This window comes from Orycteropus afer, unplaced genomic scaffold (genome assembly GCF_000298275.1).
Source record: "Orycteropus afer afer isolate SDZICR_OR568_19922 unplaced genomic scaffold, OryAfe1.0 scaffold00245, whole genome shotgun sequence".
NCBI classification, from domain to species: domain Eukaryota; kingdom Metazoa; phylum Chordata; class Mammalia; order Tubulidentata; family Orycteropodidae; genus Orycteropus; species Orycteropus afer.
In genome coordinates, this window is record NW_006921832.1 from 4629712 (window position 1) to 4647291 (window position 17580).

A 17580-nucleotide genomic window follows, 5' to 3' on the forward strand; every position below is an offset into this window, starting at 1 on the left:
TGCAAATGTGCTTTGTAACTTATGCCTTAAGCCTCACACCACAGGTGACCAAATTTTCCTCACTTAGCACCAGTCCCCTAGGAAAAAGAAATGCTCCCTCCACACCCACCCTTCACCTAAAGGTAGGATCCAGCCTCTTGGAACAGTTAAGTGCTTCATTGTGACCACCCTTACGGTTGGCCATCTTGAGAGTAGAGTCAACTCAGACTCATGGCGACCCCTTGTGGGTCAGAGCAGAACTGTGCTCCACAGGGTTTTCAGTGGCTGTTTTTTTCAGAAGTAGATTGCCAGGCCTTTCTTCTGAGGTGCCTCTGGCTGCACTTGAACCTCCAGTCTTTCATTAGCAGCCCAGCTGTGTTAACTGTTGGCATACTCCGGGACTCCACTACTACTGAAATCTACTGACCGTTTAACCTTTCACAAGCTTCCCCTTCTCCCCTGCAGGTCTTGAGGCCAAGGGCTTCTCATTCATCTTTCACCCCACCCCCTTTCCTTTTGCCCACACCTAGTGTAGAGCTTGCTCATAATCAGCACTAGTTACCTGTTTGCTAGTTGTATGTTGACCGTGTTTATGTCTCTGGCAAGCACAGCCTTGAAACACAGCAATTAAACTTTATGAGTGACAAAAGAACAAAGGCAAGGGAGATCAGCAACAGATCATTCCAGAGGTGAAAACACACACGGGTTTTCAAAGGGAGGAAAGGCCCCACCACCCCACTGAGGATCAATCAAGGTCACTGATTCACTCCTCCATTCTCTTACTGGGTGAACCTGGGCAACCTGCCTCATGTCTCTGAGCCAGTCCCCGCCTCTTTAAACGAGTCAATAACACCTACCATCTGAAATTGTTACATTCAATGGGAAAACAGTTTCCCAAACTCCCCGTCATTCCATTTCCTGTCACAATTATTAACGTATCTGCATATACGCCATCACCTGTATTATTTTGGCTTGGTGTTTGTCACTAAATCAACTTAAAAAAAAAAAAAATCTAAAGAGCACAGAGCGCATGCAATAGATTAATACGTGCAACCCCTCTTGTTCCTTTTGTTGCTTTATTGTGGTAAAAATATATGACAAAACATTCACCAGTTGAACGTTTTTTACCTACTTCAAATACATACACAAATATTAAAATACAAAGCCCCTTGGGGACTGCCGGGCAGTTAGTTCAGCAAGCTTTGGGAGGCCCTGCCAAGACAGTGGCAGCCCTGTGTCGGCACCAGCCCAAGAGTGTGCAGAGGTTGTGGGGAAACCTCAGCCCTGTGGGCGCCCTGGGAGCTTGGGAGACAGAAGGACACAGAGGACAAAGATCAGGGAGAAACCCCTGGGGCATAGCTGTAAAGTGAAGTGTCGTTTATCCTGAAAGTCCTACTTTCATGCCAATCACAGCACATGACAGTTATCTCCTGCCAGTTGGTGCCTGAGAACCTGAGGAGGGAGGCTGAGACCACTCAAGGAGAAGCAGAGCTCCAGAGCTGTGTGGACAGGCAGGGCTGAAAGGACTGAAGGATTTACCTCTCCAGGTCAGTTAAGAGGTGCAATGGGCCCGGCTAATAATAATCCCACCCTTCACTGTGCATGGCAATCTCCTCCACACCTCCCACTTGGTACCTCATAGCTGTGCTAAGGGGTAGGAAGGGCAACTCCAGGACAGAGGAGAAAACATGAGCCCTTACAATAGTATGGTAGGAGGCAGCAAGGGGATATTTCCTGAGCACCTACTATGTGCTTGCCAACACATTCTCACACATTATCTCATTTAATCCTGGGGACAGGCCTACGAGGTATGAACTATAAGCCAAGTAGGCAAGTTTAAGTAACCTGTGCAAGGAGTAGATTTGAATTTAAGAATTATAGGCAGCCCCCAATTTCCAACTGGATTATATTCCAAACTATGGTCAGAACACATTTTCCCAGTGAACCCATGTTATCAAAGTATTTAGGCTCTCAACGAGTCCAAGGAGGCCCAAACCCAAACCAAACTCACTGCCACCGAGTAGATTCCGCCTCACAGCAGGCCTAATTAAGCATAATACTCTAAAATTCTCGAACATATGCAATGAACCTTAGAAAAAAGATTATTGTAGTGCCAGCAGTCAAAACAGAAAAACAATAGCATTTGATAAGAAATTACTTTTTATTTATCAAGAATACCTGCTTTAAAATCTGAGGCCGGCTGGAAGAATGTACATAATTTTCCTGTCCTCCTGTTTTAGAATATAAGAAGGAAAAAGCGTAGCGAGTGGTGGGGGCAGCGCCCAGGGGTGGCAGGCTGGGAAAAGAATGGAATTAGGGAACCTGTGATAGGAAGCAGGTTTTCAGAGCTAGCTGGATATGATGGGGATGGCAAGATGCAAGAGGTGGAATGCCCTAAGGGCAGGAGTTGGATCACAGAAGGCACTGGGCCTGCCAACTGTTGAGTTGTTACCTGGAAAATGCTGGGGTAGGGCCCTGGAGTGGCACAGTCAATAGTCCACACCAGAGTTTAAGGAGAAGAGGATTTAACTAGGAGGTGCACCAATGAGAGACAGACGAGGTCTCAGTGACTCCAAATATGCCCACTCTGCTCAGTGCTTACAATCAGGGATTCTTATACTAAAGGAAAAAGACACATAGCACATATCCTGGATTAGTTAACAATTTTCCAAAAGTTAGATAGGACAATGAGTAATTAAGGAAGGGATGTTTCCTGTGAGTCTCCAGCAGTCAGGTAATCAATCCCTAAGAGGCTGTATTGGTGTTTGTCAGAGCCAAGTGGGCTGGTAAAGTCCAGCCCAGGGACCTTTATTGACAGAGATGGCTCTGTCTCAGATCACAGGATGCAGCAGGAACTGACAACCGTAACTTGGAGCGGGAACAAGTTAGTTATAACACAAGGCTGAAGCCAGGTTTTGAAGAAATGGCATCTTAACTAAAAATAAGAGTTTTATGCTAGCAATATGGAGTCAGGCCTAACAAAGCAAAAATCTTTATCCTCACAGAGTCAGAATGAGTTCAAGGCCTCAGAAAGAGGGGAGAGGAGATCCTGCCAGATGAAATTTTCTAGGGAGGAGAAATGCATTTCTAATGGTTTCCAACCAAAAATGAGTTTGATCCCTGTGGCTATGAGACAGGTAGGGAATTGGGCTCGCTGAATGGAGCAGCCTCTGACTCAGTATTCTTGCTGCTGCCAACAGAGAATTACTTGGGATTAACAAATTGGGCCCTGAGGCAAGGTAAAGTTACAATTCAAAAACCCTACAAGCTTGACCAGTTGAAAAATGCTATTAAACCTCCTGAGTTGTCCTTCAGGTACCTCCCCAGGTGCAGAGCATGCACCGTAAAATTCAACTTGACCCACAAAGTGACCTTCCACCAGGGGCAGTCAGGAACAGGAGTCCCTTGTCAAGCCAAGGTCCAGAGACATCACACAAGTGCAACCTCCCAGAATCTGCCTTCACAATGGGTTCCCTCTTCGTTCGACAGACTTTGCAGTGGAATCCATCTTGGTTACTTCCTGCATGCACGCATGATTTTCATAACCCCACCTTCCCTCCCCAAACCCCCCCCCCATCACCTATTTTATGAATAAAGATGATGCCTTATTCCCACCTAAAACACTTTATAGGAAATCCTTTGTTTGGTGGAGACTGGAGGCTAGCATAGGTGGAAGCCCCTCTCCATCTCTCCCTCATGAGCCGCTCCCCACCCTTTCTCTGGTTCATGTGGACATTTTGCCTTTCCTGTTCAATTCTTTAAGGAGCTCTGGTGGCACAGGGGATAAGACATTTGGCTGCTAACCAGAAGGTCAGCAGTTCAAACCCAGATACTGCTAGGCAGAATGAATATAGGGCAATCTGCTTTATAAAGATTTACCACCCCAGAAACCCAAAGGGGATCACTATGAGTCAGAATCTACTGCATGGCAGTGAGGTGTGTTTTTTTGGTTCAATTCTTCAAGGAGCTCTGGTGGCGCAGTGCCTAAGGCATTTGACAGCTAACAAGAAGGTTGGCAGTTCAAACCACCAGCTGCTCTGAGGAAGGGAGATGGGGCAATCTACTTTCAGAAAGATTTATAGCCTCAGACCCAATAGGGCACTATGAGTCAGAATCAACTCAATGGCAATGAGTTTTGTTCAATTCTTTGTCAGTAGAAGGCAAAGACCCCTGCTCAGAGTCCCAGGACTCCTGTAACAGCTACATAAAAAATTCTAGTGGTGGAAGTAGTAGTGTGGTGGAGGCAGGAGTGAGGTCTGACATGGCTGTGACCAGCAGCTGGAAATTCCCATCAGTCCTCAGGAGAGCAGGTTGGACTCTAGTTGCTCTTAACTTCAATGCAGAGAGACCAAAAAAACCAAACCTACTGCCATGAAGTTGATTCCAACTCATAACAACCCCCACTGGGTTTCCAAGGCAGTAAATCTTTATGGAAGTAGATTGCCCCATCTTCCTTCCACGGAGTGCTTGTGCTTTTGAACCACCAACCTTCTGGTTAGCAGTCCAATGCCTTGGGCACTAGCTGATTCTAATACTGGAGCTGCCACTTACTACTGTGTGACTGGGCAAAGTACTTGACCTCTCTGAGCCTCAGTTTCCTCCTCTGTGAAATGGGGATGATCATACTGCCCCCCAGGGATGCTGTGAAGAATGAATGAGCTGACCGCATATAAAACACCTCACAAGCACAGCACCTGGCACATGGAAGGGGCTAAGGAGGGTGCCCAACACATGCTACTTCCCATCTCGTTGGTTTTCTCACTTCACCTGATTGAGGTTTTGGGGCATCCAAGCTGTGGAGCTGCAGCTCTGGCCACAGACAGAACCCTTTGTTCCAGGCCAAAGCTGCAGCTGCAGGGTGGAGGAGGCTCTTCATAATTCAAAATGAGTGTGAAGAGACAAGAGGAGTGATTCTAATTTGAGATCAGAGCTTGACAGCTGGTTGGGCTTGTACAGGTGGTCACTTTCTGCCATCAGTGGAGCCCGCCAGGCAAGGGACTGTGGTTGTGTGAAGGGACACCCCCAAGGCCTGCAGTGGAGGTGGGCACAGCTCCCAGGGCAAAGCAGAGCTGCCCCACCCATGCCAACAACTATCCATAAACCCTAGTCCCATATGTTCCCATATAACATCTGAGTTGGGAAAAGCCATCAGTCTTCTTCTTCTTTTTAAATAATTTATTGTATTACTGTTGCTGTTGAGACTTTACACAGCAGAACATATTCCAATTCAGCCATTTCTCCATGTACAATTCAGTGACACTGATCGCGTTCTTCGCGTCGTGGAGCCATCCTCACCCTCCTTTTCTGAGTTACTCCTCCTCTGTTAACATAAACTCACTGCCCCCTGAGTTTCCCGTCTGCGCTTTTGAGCTGTTGTTGTCAATCTGATCCCGTATGGATAGATTGGTTTGAAAGCAGAATGCTCCAGCCTGACATTCTTTACTAGTTAAGCAAAACTATTGTTTGTTTTGAAGATTGTTTGGATTTAAGATTTTTGACTTAAGGTTTAAGGATGATCTCAGGGCAATAGTTTCAGGGGTTCCTCCACCCTCCGTGGTTGCAGAGCAATCAATCTTCTGGCTCTACACTGTCATTTCACAGATCCAGAAACAGGCCTGAAAAGGGAAGGGCCTTTCATGGTCACAAGGCTGGTCTGGGAAAGGGCTGTCTAGAAAACAGATGTCTTAACACTCAGCCTAAGCAGCCAGAATCCACCTAATTAGGAAACATTTATTCAACCACCAATAATTTTTGTTTTTACATGTCTATTTATTTATTTATTGTGATTTGGGTGAAAATTTACAGAGCAAATTCACTTTCCATACAGCAGCTCACATACACTTTTTCTCATGACATTGACTACAATTTACCCCAATGCAACAGCTCCCCTCCCACTTCGTCCCCATAGTTACCCCTTCCCTGTGTCCATCCGTCCATGCACTTCTGCCCCCTGAGCTATCTCCCTGTGCATAACCAGCCCTTCTTTCTCCCATGATCCCTCCAAGGAATGTATCCACTTCAGGTAAATGCCATATGCATTTGTGCATTTATGCATATCAACTCATATGCCCGTCTTCTGCTTGGCTGGAAACCACAGGTGTGGGTTCAATTCCAGACCTGAAGGGCAAGTAGGGACCACAGTCTCAGTGGTTCCACCAAGCTCCAACAGACCAGCAAACCTGGTCCTTCTTCTTTTTTTTCCAAATGATTTTGAGTTTTGTTCCACATTGTTCTCCCTCTCTATCCAGGGTCTCCTACAGAGATCCCCCTCTGAATGATTGACAGTGGTAGCCGAGCACCATCTAGTTCTTCTGTCAACCACCAATAATTTTTGATGAATAAGCTTCCACTTTTAAAAAAATTGCTGTTGCTGTTGCGTGCCAGCAAGTCAGTTCCAACTCATAGTGACCCTGTGTACAACAGAACAAAACACTGCCTGGTCCTGCTCCATCCTCACAGTTGTTGCTATGTTTGAACCCACCATAGCAGCCACTGTCAGTCCATCTCATTAAGGGTCTTCTTTTTTTTGCTGACCATCTACTTTACCAAGCATGATGTCCTTCTCCAGGGACTGGTCCCTCCTGATAACATGTCCAAAGTACAAGAGATAAAGTCTCACCATCCTCACTTCTAAGGGAATTCTGGTGATACTTTTTCCAAAATACATTTACTTGGTATATTCAGTATTGTTTGTCAACACCATAATTCAAATGTATTACTTCCTTATTCATTATCCAGCTTTCACATGCATATGAGGCAATCAAAAATACCATGGCTTGAGTCAGATATACCTTAGTCCTCAAAATGACATCTTTGCTTTTTAACACTTTAAAGAGGTCTTTTGCAGCAGCCCAATGCAATGCATCATTTGATTTCTTTACTGCTGCTTCCATGAGTGTTATGAATCTAAGTAACATGAAATCTGTGACAATTTCAGTTTTCTCTCTGTTTATCACAATGTTGCTTATCAGTCCAGTTGTGAGGATTTTTGTTTTCTTTATGTTGAGGTGTAATCTGTACTGCAGGCTGGAGTGTTTGATCTTCATCAGAAAGTGCTTCAAGTCATTTTCACTTGCAGCAAGCAAGATTGTGTCCTCTGCATATTGCAGGTTGCTAATGAGTCTTCCTCCAATCTTGATGCCACATTCTTCTTCCTATCAGCCAGCTTCTCTGATTATTTGCTCAGCATACAGATTGAATAAGTATGGTGAAAGGATACAACCCTGACACAAACCTTTCTTGATTTTAAACCATGAAGTATGCCCTTGTTTTGTTTAAACAACTGCCTCTTTTTCGAATCCATAGTTTGCACATGACACAATTAAGTGTTCTGGAAATCCCATTCTTTACAATGTTATCCATAATTTGCTATGATCCACACAGTTGAATGCCTTTGCATAGTCAATAAAACACAAGTTAACAACTTTCTAATGAGGTCTGGTGGTGCAGTGGTTAAAGCACTCAGCTACAAACCAAAAGGATGGCAATCAGAACCCACCAGCCACTCTACTTCAGTAGTGATACTGCCTCGGAAACCCGAGGAGGGGTCACTATGAGTAGGGTCTGACTCGACAGCACATAACAACAACAACAGCCACTTCATGGAAGAAGGATGTGGCGATCTGCTTCCATACAGATTTATAGGTATGGGGTAGTTCTATTCCATCTTATAGTGTCGCTATGAGTTGGAATCAACTCGATGGCAGTGGCTTTGTTTTTCGGTTTAAACATCTTTCTGGTAATATCTATTTTCAACCGAGATCCAGCTGACATCAGCAAAGCTATCCCTCATTCCACTTCCTCATCTTTATCTGGCTTGAATTCCTGGCAGCTTCCTGTTGCAGTATTACTGCAACTGTTTTTGAATTCTCTTCAGCAAAATTTTCCTTGTGTGTGATATTAATGAGATTGTTCAATAATTTCCACATTCTATTAGATCACTTTTGTTTGTTTGTTCTTACAGTCTTTTTTTTAAAAAAAAAAAAATTGTTTTTTTGGGGGATGCCATTCCTCTTCCACTTGTCATTCCCAGCATAGTAGACTATATGACTGTTCCATTCAGAGTGGCCAATATCAGTCCATTTCAGCTCACTAATGCCTAGCATATCAATCTTTATGTGTTCCATTTCATTTTTGACAACTTCCAATTTTCCTAGATTCATAGTGTGTACTTGCCACATTCCAATTATTAATGGATGTTTGAAGCTGTTTGTTCTCATTTTGAGTCATGCCCCATCAGCAAGTGATGGTCTCAAAAGCTTTACTCCAGCCAAGCCATTAAGGTTACTTTACTTTGAAGAGAAAGTGCTTCCCCAAACATATTTTGAGTGCCTTCCAACCTTAAGGCTTCATCTTCCAGCACTGTATCAGACAGTGTTCCACTATTATTCATAAGGTTTTCACTGGCCAGTTTTTTTAGAAGTCAACTGCCAACTCCTTCTTCCCAGTCTGTCTTAGATGGGAAATTACACTGAAACCTGTCCACAATGGCTGATCCTTCTGGTATTTGAAATACCGGTGGCATAGCTTCCAGCATCACAGCAACACATACACCATCACAATCCAAGAAACTGACAGATAAGTGGTAGCTTTTAAAAATACATTTGCCCCAAAAACCTTTGTTATCAAGCCAATTCCTGCTCAGAGCCACCCTGTAGGACAGAGTAGAACTGCCCCATGGGATTTCCAAGGCTGTAATCTTTATGGAAGGGGCTGGTGGGTTTGAATCATCAATCTCTGGGTCAGCAGCTAAGTGCTTAACTATTGTGTCAACCTGGTTCTATAAAAATACATATATGTAATTTAAAAATAATATATAATTATACTATGTGTGAATATATTCTTTGAAAAAATAATTTCCTTACCTCCTGGATACATTTGAACACTCAGTGTTTGTTGAATAAACAAATGACTAAACAAATTCTTATTGCCCCTATCCCAGCTCAGGACTCAGGCTTTATTATCAACTCCTCCTTGGAGGACAGCAATAAGCTCTAGATTGGTTTCCCAGCCCTAGATGCCCCTGCACCCAGTACCCTCCCTTCCCATCCCCACCTAGTCCTCCATGGCCACCACAGTAGGGACCAAAGAGGCAAGGAGGGCCAACGAGGCTGTCCAGAGGATTCCTCCAATCTTTACTTGGTCTAGGGAAGCTTTGGGATACCTTTGGACTTTTCTAAGCAAGCTCCAAGCTCCCTGGACTCCCCACCATTTCCCCATATCCAGCCTCTGGTGCCCTCACACAGACTTCTCAGATGCTCCCTCACATCCCCGAGGAGTCACTAGCAAGTGCTCCTCTTACTCACTGGATTTTTTGTTTTGTTTTGTTTTTGGTGGAAAGTACACACAGAAGAACATACTCCCAATTCAACAATTTCTGCATGTACAGCTCAGTAACACTGCCTACATTCTTCACATTGTGTCCCTATTCTCACCGTCCCTACCCATATTGTATCACCAGCATTCACTTAAGACTCCTTGCCCCATAAACTACTCATCTATGCTTTAGAGTTGCTGTTGAGAATTTGATCTTATATAGATAATTCCTTAGATGTTTTGATGCTAGAAGAGGGGAGGAAGCACTGCAAAAATAAAAATAAATAGAGTTCAATGCTCATGTCAAACGTTCTTTACTAATTCAACTAAATGGTTGTTTCAAGATGCCTTCAGGGGCTGTTTTTTGACTCATGGTTTGAAGATTTTCTCACAGCAATAGATTCAGGCGTTCCTTGAGTCTCAATAGGTCCAGTAAGTCTGGATTCTGTAAGAACTTGAAATTCATGCTGTATGGAAAATGAATTTGCTCTGTAAACTTTCACCCAAATCACAATAAAATTAAAAAAAAAAAAATTTAAATTCAATGGCTGTTTTTGACTCCACTTTTTGTCGCCTTTCCTGCCTGTGCTGGGACTTAGAAAGACCCTGAGTTTCCTAAGGGTCTTGGGATCTCCAAGGGTGTAATTCATCCATGGAAAATAAAAGCACAGAGGACAGAGCCTGGGTGGCTAGGCAGTCCTGGGAGCTTGGAAATGGAGGTGTGGCAAGGCCCAGCACTGCTCAAGTCTAGGGAATGAGTGAGGTGAGTTCTCTGAGAGTGGGCACGCCCACAAAGATGGCACTGGAAGATTTCCTTGGAGGAGGTGAGAGGAAGAGTCGTAGACACAGCATCTGAGAGGCAGGAGAAGAGTCAGGAGTGTGTCAGATTCCTGAGGTCAAGGGGCAAAGAGAATGTTTTCAAAAAAGAGTGTGTTCAACAGTGCCTATGCAACTGAGGACCAAAGAGAAGTGATCCAGCCTCTTAAGGTGAAGGTAGAAACCATCCCTGGGACCGACCTTGGGGCTCAGAATGTGCCAGAGGCCCTGGTTCTAGAGCTGGTGCAGAGGCAACCTGCCAGTGAGGCTGGAGGAGTCAGGAGAGCATAGGCTAGGAGGCGTGGATCTTCTACCAAACCCCAGGGACAAGTACCTGAGACCCACTGAGTAGAAACAGGGTGGGACGGAAACCAAACAAACTGTTCCTTAAAGTTTCAGAAATGTTTGATTTGGGCTTCTCTTTCCTGCAGCAGGATATTTAAGGAAAACAAATCTTTAAAAGCCCCAACTCTAAAGTAAAAAGCCCTCTGTGTACTTACTTCTGATCTTGGCTTGGGGAACAAACCTCCTTTACTTTGGTGTGGATCATTCTCAAGGCAGCCTCCTGGCCAAGCTGGGCAGTAGCCCGAGTCCCTGGCGATAAGTGAGACTGAGCTGTCACTGCCAGACCTTGAAGCCACCTAGAGGCCTCCACTCCAGGGCACCCTGAGGCTGGGGGCTGTGTGGCTAATGGATCACACTGCTACCTGGGAGCAGAAGGAACCCAATCCACCCCAAACCCAAGGCGAGCTAACTGCCTAAGAGTCAGATGCTTGGGAAGAGAGGGAGCCGAAGATCACCTAGGAAAAATGATGTAGACTTAGTCTGTATTTAAACTGAGGCGCCCTGTCCTCAGGTCCCTGGGTGGTGCAAATGGTGGGCCCTTGACTACTAACCTGAAGGTTGGCGAGTTGAACCCACCTGGCAGTGCCACATAAAAATGGCCTGGTGACCTGCTTTTATAAAGATTGCAACCAAGGAAACCTTATGGAGCGGTTTTACTCTGTAACACATGGGGTCGCCATGAGTCGAAACGGACTCGCTGGCAACAGGTTTGTTTTGTTGTTTATCTATTTTGGGTTGGCCCCATCCTCACTCTTGGCCATTTCCTAATTCACCAAGTTAACCTTCACTCGAAAGCAAACAAACAAACAAAAAATATTGTTTGAAAAAAAGAGAGAGAAGGGGAGTTACTGCATCAGCCACCCCCCCACCCCCATGAGTGATCCCCTGACCCTCCCACTGCTCCCTGTACAGCAGCCCCACTCCCACAGAGCGTCTTCCCACTGGGCCTGTCTGATCCAATATCTGCACGGAGAGCTGGATGGGGCTTGGGTTTTGGTTCTCGTTTTGCAGATGAGGAAGCACTGGTTCTGAGGGGTTAAGGAGCTTGGTTAGGGTCACACAGCCAGCAAGCAGCAGAGCCTGCTTTCTAAGCCATGTCACCTCACACTTAACCTGTGCTCTCTCCACAGCATCTTGCTGCCCTAGCCAGGAAAGCGCAGGAAAGATGTCTCTTTCCGTTTTTGTCAGTGGATGAACAGATATCAGGAAAGTATCATACCAGGGAATTTCTCAGCCCACATGGCCAAGGGTCCTGCCCAGTGGTCAGTCCCCTCCATGATGATCTCATGTACCTCTGCTGGTAAGGTCCACTCTGACTTGGGTTCAGCCAAATGACCATTATGGATCATGGAAGAAGCCCTACCATGAGTTTTGCCTACTTCAGGCTTCCTCCCGAGTCACCGAGTCACGGACTCCCAGGAAGCCAGAACCAGAGTAGTAGGAAAGCCCTGTCCTTGCCAACAAAGGAATGAACCCCTGTGGAATGCCCAAGGCCACACTCACAAAAGTAATAGCAGCACTTTCCTCCCAAGGTTTAGAGGATTAAATAAGAAAATGCAAGTAAGGCACTTGGCCCAGTGCCTGGCACATACTGGTACTCACATTGATCCTGTTATTGTCATCATTATTTTGCCCACTTTGTCAAGTTAGGAGCCCTCTTAGCACAGTGGTTAAAGCACTTGGCTGCTAACCAAAAGGTCGACAGTTTGAACCCACCCATCTTCGTGGGAGAAAGATGAGATAGTCTGCTCCCATAAAGATTTATAGCCTTGAAAACCCTATGGGACAGTTCTCTGTCCTATAGGGTCACTAGGAATTGGAATCAACTCACCAACAGAGGGTGGGATTGCCAAGTTATAGGCTGCTGGGAAAAGAAGGAGCACGCCCTCCTTCTGCTTACAGTTTAGGCCTCCCATCCATCTGTTGTCTCACCATGGAGGTAATGGAATGGGCACAAGGCTGAGCAGTCAGGAGCTCTGGGACTTAGCCTGGGCCTAGCCTCTGATTAGCTGTGCAATCTTGAGGGGAACCCTACTTATTCTCCACTCTAGGCCTCAATTTTCTTCTCATTGAGAAATAACGAAAGTGGCTAGCTATTCAGTAGGCCCTTCCTGTTTGAGAATCTTCTATGTCAGCAGCAAAACTGCCCCAACCAGAAGGTAGTGGGGAACGTGGATGCCTGGCTGGGAGGAGGAAGCCACAAGCAGGTGCAGACAAAGGCGCCCTGTGCAGGCCTGGCCTCTAGCCTGGAGGAGAGTTATGTGTGTTTTCACACCTGGATCTGGGGGCTTCCAAGAATCATAGCTGCAAGTTATTTATTACTTGAAAGTTGTCAGATGGTTGACTTTGCATTCCTGGAAGCTGTAGTCCAGGAAAAATGGGGGAGAGAGAGGGTTGAAAGAGAGACAGAGCAGGAGGGAGCATGAAAGAGAATTAAAGGAGAAGGAGGAAGTGGAAGAACAGGGAAGACAGAGGAGAGGGAGAGTGGAAAGGTGAGGAGGGAGAGGTGAGGCAAGGACAGACTGAGACACAGAGAAAGACTACAGGGACAGAGGGGGCCAGGAGGAGTGGTGGTCACAGCTTGAGCAGGGCTCAGAATCACCAAAGCCTGGGATTCCCAACCTGGCCACCAAACAGAAGCACCACAGTCCTTTCTCAACAGGAAACTCCCTCTCTGGTGCTGGAGAGCAGAGCCGTTAGGTGGTCCTCTTACTGCTTCCTTAAAGAACTCCACACTGGCTGACCTTCTGCAAAGCAATAGCTCAAAGCTTCCCATGCATTAGTACCTTTCAGCTTTGCCACCAGCCACAAGGGAGCCCACACCAGGCTGGGCAGGAGCAGGCGGCTATTCTCATGGGAACCAGCATCCCAAGGCACTGAGCAGATCACAGCACCCTGACTCATGGGCCCTTTCAATTATAATGTCATGGCAATCACTACATTGTCTGAGCACCTACTATATGCCAGTCCTTGTGCCAAGCTCTTCACATGCACTGCATAATTAATCCTGATAACCATGCCTATTACTAATCTCATTTTACAGTTGGGGAAACCACACAGTTTGGCTTCAGAGCCCACATCTTAACCACAACACTGTATTGAAATAAAATGATAACCACCAGTAGAAACACAGTGAAATGGTAAAGGGCTAAAGGGGTTTTGGCTCTGACCCTTAGAAACAGTATGCTTTTGGGGAAGTTATTTATTTGCTCAGGACATCTTTCCTCATCTTTAAAATGAGGATAGTAATGGTAACAACTTCATAGCGTTGTTGTGAGGATTAAATGAGATAATATGAAGCACTTAGCAAAGAGCCTGGCCCAGGCAGCGCTTCATGAAGGTTTCATTTCCTAGAACAAGGGGCCCAAAGCCCAGAGAGATGAGCGTCAATTCTCCTTGCCAAGGCTCCAGCCCTTGGGTCTGCTTCCTTTTGCCATGTGCCATGCTAAGAATTAAAGAGAAGGGATCGGGGCACTGACAAAGCATCTCCTGGTGCTGGACACGGTGCCCTGGTGCCCAGTAGGGTCAGTGAGGTACCTATGCCTGTGAAGCATTAGGATTTTGGGCCCCAAAAGCTCAGGAAAATTTTCCCTGCCTCCTACTACCCCTGCCCTACTCCACCTTCAACCCAAGGAGGAAAATTGTAGGGCCCCCTTGGGTGTGGCAGCAGAATAGGGCAGGGCAGGGCTGAGCAGCAGGGCAGGGCAACATTATCGCTCCCAGCACAGGACTGGAGACAGTTAAGCCTGGCCTTGTTATCAGCTCCCCAGGGTCTGTGATGAAATGCATTGCCTGGCTCTGATGGTGGGGCTGGAGAGTGGGCCTTTCCTAGGAGAAGCAGTCTAAGGAAACAGAGAGCCCCTGCCAGACATGCTACCTCTGTGTTATCCTAGGCAATTATTTCCCTCTCGGGGCCTCAGAGTCCCCATCTGTGAGGGGAAGTTGGATGAGGTGACCCCACTGTTCTTTTCAGCTCTAAACAGTTTGGATCCTGTGATCACCTATGAAGTGGTTATGATTATCACTCCTACTTACAGATGAACAAATCGAGGCACAGCAGAAGGAAGTGACTTGCTCCAACTGCCACCTCAGTTGGTGGCAGAGCTACATGACACTCAGGTCTCCTGTCACCCAGACCATTGCTCTTCCCATCCTACAATACCCTGACCTTCTAGAAGACTCGTGGAGGCTGGAGAGGCTGGGGACCTCTTGGAGGGCCTCCAGGCATGAGGGAACCTGGTAGCTGCAGGGTTGAGGGTCTCCCTTGGTTGTGGGCCACAAAAGGCAGGGATGACAGGGCTTCCTGGGTGTGTGGAGAGCTGGTGCCACAACCAGACCCTGATAACACCCCTGCCCTTATCAGTGGACCAGGGACTGGGTGGGGTGCATCTGAGAATCAAGGGCAGATTCAGTAGAAACAGGGAGGGGGCAGGAAGAGAAGGTGGGTACAGCTCAACTAAGGCCTCCTGGCCTGGCATGAAAGAAACCCCTAGAGGAGCCCAAAGCTTAGGGGGTGGGAGGCTGTCAAATAAGGGGTGAGTTAGTTCCACTTACCCCTTGAGTAGCAGAGAGCATGATCCAAGGGACTTTCCCAAAGAAACCCTAGACATCCCAGGCTCGGAGGGACCAGAGAGGCCCAAACTCTACATCCCAGAGCAGAAGTCTTTGCCTTTGATAGGTCACAGCCTTCTCTGAGTCTGAGGAAAGTTATGTCCTCACCCAATGGGGAAATTGAGGCCCAGGGTATCAGAGGGAGATGACTCATGTGTGGTTTAGGACGTGGGAGGTCCCTGCCTGAGACTGGGTGATCCCTTGCATACCTGGAGGTATTGTCCCAGTAAATGTAGTCTTGACGATGTAGCCAACCTGCTTCTGAACAGGCAGGGCAGCAGGGGCAGCCAGTAGGGAGAGGCCACTGCAGACACCGGCACCTGGCCTTCTCAGCCTCCCATGCCCTGGGAGCCCGAACAGGAGCCACTCCCCACCCAGCCAGTTTCGTGAGCATCCCCCTCACCAGGATTTACATCCAAGCCTTAGCCCAGTTTCTGGACCCTCTTCCTCTCTGAGGCAGGCCCAGGTTTCTCAGAGGACTACCACTTGGGGGTGGGCCTAGGAGTGTTGTGGGCACCTCACTCAGCTGCCTCTCCTCACTGCTGGACCAACCTGTGCCCTCCAGAACACACAGACCAGGCACACACAGTCACACACATAGACTTGGGCTCAAGAGCACAAAAGGACTCATCTCCGTCTGTACCCCCCACTCCATGTGGCCATGAATGGTGAGCTTCCCAGACAGAGGGAGGCTGCTTCAGCTTTATGTGAATGTAAATTCCCAGATGTTCCATTCCACGTGCAGCCACCACTATCTGTCAGTGGAGGTCTCTGTGCTGCTATGATGCTAAACAGGTTTCACTGGAGCTTCTAGATTAAGACAGACTAGGAAGAAAGGACTGATGATCTACTTCCTAAAACCAGCCAGTGGAAACCCTGTGGATCACAAGGGTCTAATCAGCAACCGTCATGGGAATGACACAGGACCGGGCAGTATTTCATTCTGCTGTGCACATGTTCGCTGTGAATTGAGGGCCAACTCCAGGGCAGCTAACAACAGCAAAGAGGGTTAAGTGTGGTCACTGCAGCCATTTGCACAAGGCCAAAGCAGGCTGCTACCTTTTCCTACACAAACAAATACCCTGATGCCCCAAGGGTTTCTGAGTTCAACAGATATATGGCTGAAAAAGCAGCTCTGGTGGCACAGTGCCTAAGGCATTTGACTGCTAACCAGAAGGTTGGCAGTTCAGACCCACCAGCCACTCTGCGGAAGGAAGGTGGGGAGATATACTTCCATAAAGATTTACCACCTTGGAAACCCAAGGAGAGATTGCTGTGAGTCAGAATCTACTTGATGGCAGTGAATTTAGGTGGGCTTTTTTTTTTCTTTTTTTTTTGTATGGCTGAAAAACGTCTTGAACACCAAGGGAACTGGGACTGGGGAGAGACAGGAACCAAGAAAAAGGGGAGTGAGTTGGAGTCCCAGGGGTTGACCAAAGAGCTGAGCCAGATAGAAGCCCAGACAGCCAGAGCCAGAGAGGGTAGAGAGGCTAGGACCAGGACAGGGAAGGGCCTGAAGCCTCCAGAGACAGGTGGGGCAGCATCAATGGACTGGAGGACTAGAGAGATGTCCTGCATCTTAGGTAACCTACCTCCCAAGGCCGGGTGGGAAAGACAGGGGCGGGGCTGACACCACCCTCCATCCCCCACAAGAGCTTATTCCTTGTTCACACAAGTAGGCATGCATGTGCACATACAGAGACGTGCTCTCCGCAAGCCCTCAGAGGATGTTCATCCTTCCTTCTCCACCTGCATACACCCACACACACTCCACATCATACACTCTGATATCACCTGGAAGCAATGGTGGTGGGAGCAAACTGGTTTGCGCCATCCTGAGCTCCAAAGGCAGCTTCTGAAACTTTGTTGTGGTGAAATCATACGGGGCCCTTTATTAAAACTTAGAGCATCTAAGGCATTTGGGGGAGCACTGGTGACGTAGTGCCTAAGGCATTTGATTGCTAACCAGAAGGCTGGCAGTTCAAACCCACCAGCCACTCCTCGGAAGGAAGGTTGGGCAATCAATTTCCATAGTGATACTGCCTCAGAAACCCAAGGAGGGGTTGCTAAGAGTTGGATCTGACTCGATGGCAGTGACGCTGTTTTTTTTTTTTGTTTTGTTTTGTTTTTTAACCTCAGGCCAAGATTCTGATTCGGTGGTCTGATGTTGGCCCAGGTAACTCTGAGTTGCTGGTACTTGGATTAGCTCTGGGTGGTCTGTCAGCCAAGTGTTGGAGAAAATAATCCGAACGATGCCTGCTTTGTTCCTTGTGTGCTTGTTTCGTGCCAGGTGCTCTGCTCAGACCACCTCATTTCACCTTCTGACATCCTTCCTATTCCCTGTCACACGCTGGCCACAGTTTGAAGTGATTTCCCTACCCACCCTTGTCCCTAGGGGTTTGCAGGCTCACAGAGTTGGGATCCATTATAGGGAGAGGACCAGAACCAGCACCTGACTCCCCACAAGGAGGGAGGGACCAGGGTAAGACTTGGTTAGAAGGCTCAGGAAAGATG